Consider the following 4,691-nt stretch of genomic DNA (forward strand, 5'->3'; position numbering starts at 1 on the left):
ACTGCTGATGTGGCCTGGGTGCTGCAGTGACCTGGGCCCTGAAGCTACTGAATCAGCTTGCAGTAAGCCAGGTGGCTCCCCCGCCGCTGGGGACAGCAGCAACAATGCCCTCAGCCTCTGGCGGCTCTGCAGGCTGCTCACTGCAGTCTTAGGGTTGGGGGTGCTGCACAGCACCCATCTGAGGAGGGGACTCAGTGCCCCCTGGCTGCGTTTGCAGATGGCACCACATTGGGTGGCAGTGCTGACCTGCTGCAGGGCAGGAGAGTCTGCAGAGGGATCTGGACAGGCTGCATCAATGGAGCAAGGTCAGGTGTATGAGGTGTAACAGAGCCAAGTGTGGGGTCCTGCACTGGGGTCACACCAACCTCAGGCAGCACTGCAGGCTTGGGGCACCTGGGGGTGCTGGTGGCATGCTGGCTGAGCACGAGCCAGCAGTGATGGGGCAATACACACAGGCAGCAGTGCCTGTGGAAGCTTGGCACTCTTGGTGCTCTGCAGCCTGTGTTGGGTCAAGAGAGGCCCTTAGAGGTGTCCCAGGGCCATCCTCTGTGAGGAACAGTCACTTGGCTTTCCTCCCAGCCCACTGCACTTGGGGCTTTTGTCCTCTCCTTGCCATGCCAGTTCATGCAATGGAACATCCACAGCAGTGGCTTGAAGGTGTCTGAGCAGCATCTTCCCAGCGCAGCCACAGGTCCCTCTGTGCTGTGCGGGGGCAGTGGCTACAAGCAAGTCCAGTTCCCTGGAGCAAAGCTCTTTGCTTTTGGCTCTGAGGGCACCTCCACGGTGCCCTCTGCTTCTGCTGGGGGAGTCCTTTTGAAGGTAAGCCTGAGGTGCTCTCAGTGCTTCCATACAAGCTCCTGTAACGAGGTTGCAGCAGCAGCAGCAGCCACTGGCAGTTGGGAAGCAGCAGCTGCTCTCTGTGCAAGCTGCTGCTGGGTTCATGCACTGTGCACTGTAGCATTGCCTGCTGCTGAGCAAGGCTCTGACCCCTCTGCTGGCATTTGGCCCTCTGGCTGCAGCTCTGCAGCACTTGTCCTTAGGGTCTAGCTGAGCACAAAGCTCAGCTTTCATCTTTTAATCTATTGATGCAGCTCAGCTCAGTGCAAAATGTGTGCCTGGTGCCTGCAGCTTCTCTTTACCCTGCCCTGTGAGCTTCCTGAGGCTGTGTTAGCCTCAGCCCGATCCAATCTTCCCCTTGGGGGCTGCAACCCAGGCCCAGGCTGAATGCTTCCCACTCTGCAAACTGCTGTGCCACAGTAACAAAAGGTTCCCGGTGCCATAGCCCTGCCCTGCCTCCTCTGGGCTCAATGCCCAGCAGCAGAAGCCATTGCAAGGCAGAGTAAGTGCAATGGTTCCTCCACCCCTGGCATTCAGGAGCAGCTCCGCTAACAGGAGCTATAGTTGAGCCCCAGCCCCCTCCCGCCGCCTCTCTGTGTGTCTCCTCCCCCCGACACTCCTCCCCCTCTGTCTGACCCCTCCCCCACCCCCCCCACCTGTCTCACTCCTCCCATCCCCCTGCCCATCTATCTGCCCCTCCCTGCCTCTCGCTCTTTGCCCTCCTCTCTTCTCTCCCCTTCTCTTTTCTCCGCTGGGTAAATGTGTGCCTGGTGCCTGCAGCTTCTCCTTACCCTGCCCTGGGAGCTTCCTGAGGCTGTGTTAGCCTCAGCCTGATCCAATCTTCCCCTTGGGGGCTGCAACCCAGGCCCCGGCTGAATGCTTCCCACTCTCCAAACTGCTGTGCCACAGTAACAAAAGGTTCCCGGTGCCACAGCCCTGCCCTGCCTCCTCTGGGCTCAATGCCCAGCAGCAGAAGCCACTGCAAGGCAGAGTAGATGCAAAGGTTCCTTTGCCCCTGGGGCATTCAGGAGCAGCTCCACTCACAGCAGCTATAGTTGAGCCTTATTTGCTTGGCCTCAGCCCCTGCTCTTACCCTGCCTCCTGCAGCCTGCGACTGCTTCTCCGTGGCCGAAGCAGCAAAGTGGGGAAGATCTCAGCCTTGTGCTTCATTCCCTATCAGCATTCCCAGGGGAGTCCCCAGCAGGCTTTGGCTGGGCTGCACCGCAGCCAGGTGCTTGCAGGCGTGGGGGCAATGCCTCTGCTGCAGAAACCTGCCCCTGAAATCTGAACTTTCTGCCTTGCAGTCAGTGAGGAGAAGGTTCTGGAGAGCTGCCTCTGCTTGGCAGGACACTGAGCTGCTCTTGTGCCAGTGCACTGCAGTGCAGCCATGGGCTGTGGCAGCTGCCTCACTGCCTCCATGCATGGCAAGGTTCAATAACAACCTCACTGGCTCCAGAGTCTCAAGGTGGGCAGTGCTGCAGGGGCCAGAGCAAGAGCCGTGACAGAATCGCTGCCAACTGCACAGCAGCAGCTGCGTGGGACAGAAGGCAGCAACAGTGCTGCTGCTGCCGGCAGCTTCAGCTCTGCAGAGGCTGAGGTGGAGCCGAGGCAGGCGGCAGCACAGGGCCTGGAGCTCAGCTGGGGCAGAGTGGGAAGAGCTGAGCCAGAGCAGAGCTGTGTGCGGGCAGAGCCTTTGCTGTGCCCTTGGCTCCTCTGCCTCTCTCGGCCCTCTCCTCCTGCCGCTGTCTGTGCCCTCACCCCCTCCCCTCTCTGCCTCCTGCCCGCCCCCCTCCGCTGCCCCCCTCCCTCCCCTCTCCCACCCAACCTGTAGAACTCCGCCCCCACCCCCCGCCTGATTAACTGCGCCCCCACCCCCCCGGCTGTCTAACTCCGCCCCCAAACCCCACCTAACTCCGCCCCCACCTCCCGCCTGACTAACTCCGCCCCCACCCCCCCCGCCTGTCTAACTCCGCCCCCACCCCGCGCCTGCCTAACTCCGCCCCCACCCCCCCCGCCTGCCTAACTCCGACCCCACCCCCAGCCTAACTCCGCCCCCCCCGCCTCCCTAACTCCGCCCCCAGCCCCCGCCTGTCTAACTCCGCCCCCACTCCCCCGCCTCCCTAACTCCGGCCCCACCCCCCCGCCTCACTGATTCCGCCCCCAGCCCCCCGCCTCACTGACTCCGCCCCCACCCCCCCCGCCTCACTGACTCCGCCCCCACCACCCGCCTCACTAACTCCGACCCCACCCCCAGCCTCACTGACTCCGACCCCACCCCCAGCCTCACTGACTCCGACCCCACCCCCAGCCTCACTGACTCGCCCCCACCCCCCCGCCTAAATCCGCCCCCAACCCCCGCCTGCCTAACTCCGGCCCCACCCCCCCGCCTCACTAACTCCGCCCCCCCGCCTGACTAACTCTGCCCCCACCCCCCCGCCTCACTAACTCCGCCCCCCCCCCGCCTCACTAACTCCGACCCCACCCCCAGCCTCACTAACTCCGACCCCACCCCCAGCCTCACTAACTCCGCCCCCACCCCCGCCTGTCTAACTCCGCCCCCACCCCCTCGCCTGTCTAACTCCGCCCCCACCCCCCCCGCCTGTCTAACTCCGCCCCCACCCCCCCCGCCTCACTAACTCCGCCCCCCCGCCTGTCTAACTCCGACCCCAACTCCCACCTGCCTAACTCCGCCCCCACCCCCCCCGCCTGTCTAACTCCGCCCCCACCCCCCCGCCTGCCTAACCTCGCCCCCACCCCCCCGCCTCACTAACTCCGCCCCCCCGCCAGTCTAACTCCGCCCCCAACCCCCACCTGCCTAACTCCGACCCCACCCCCCCGCCTGTCTAACTCCGCCCCCACCCCCCCGCCTCACTGACTCCGCCCCCACCCCCCGCCTCACTGACTCCGACCCCACCCCCAGCCTCACTAACTCCGCCCCCACCCCCCAGCCTCACTAACTCCGCCCCAACCCCCGCCTCAATAACTCCGACTCCACCCCCAGCCTCACTGACTCCGACCCCACCCCCAGCCTCACTGACTCCGCCTCCACCCCCCGCCTCACTAACTCCGCCCCCACCCCCCCGCCTGCTAATACTCCGGCCCCACCCCCCCGCCTCACTAACTCCGCCCCCACCCCCCCCGCCTGCCTAACTCCGCCCCCCCCCGCCTGCCTAACTCCGCCCCCACCCTCCCGCCTATCTAACTCCGCCCCCACCCCCCCGCCAGTCTAACTCCGCCCCCACCCCCCGCCTCACTAACTCCGCCCCCCCGCCTGTCTAACTCCGACCCCAAGCCGACCCTAACTCCGCCCCCACCCCCCCGCCTGTCTAACTCCGCCCCCACCCCCCGCCTGCTTAACCTCGCCCCCACCCCCCCGCCTGTCTAACTCCGCCCCCACCCCCCCGCCTCACTAACTCCGCCCCCCCGCCTGTCTAACTCCGCCCCCAACCCCCACCTGCCTAACTCCGACCCCACCCCCCCGCCTGCCTAACTAGGCCCCCACCCCCCCCGCCTGTCTAACTCCGCCCCCACCCCCCCGCCTCACTGACTCCGCCCCCACCCCCCCGCCTGCTTAACCTCGCCCCCACCCCCCCGCCTGTCTAACTCCGCCCCCCCGCCAGTCTTACTCCGCCCCCAACCCCCACCTGCCTAACTCCGACCCCACCCCCCCGCCTGCCTAACTCCGCCCCCACCCCCCCCGCCTGTCTAACTCCGCCCCCACCCCCCCCGCCTCACTGACTCCGCCCCCACCCCCCAGCCTCACTAACTCCGCCCCCACCCCCCAGCCTCACTAACTCCGCCCCCACCCCCCCCGCCTCACCAACTCCGCCCCCACCCCCCAGCCTCACTAACTC

The sequence above is a fragment of the Pogoniulus pusillus genome, unplaced genomic scaffold, assembly GCF_015220805.1.
Source record: "Pogoniulus pusillus isolate bPogPus1 unplaced genomic scaffold, bPogPus1.pri scaffold_47_arrow_ctg1, whole genome shotgun sequence".
Classification (NCBI taxonomy): domain Eukaryota; kingdom Metazoa; phylum Chordata; class Aves; order Piciformes; family Lybiidae; genus Pogoniulus; species Pogoniulus pusillus.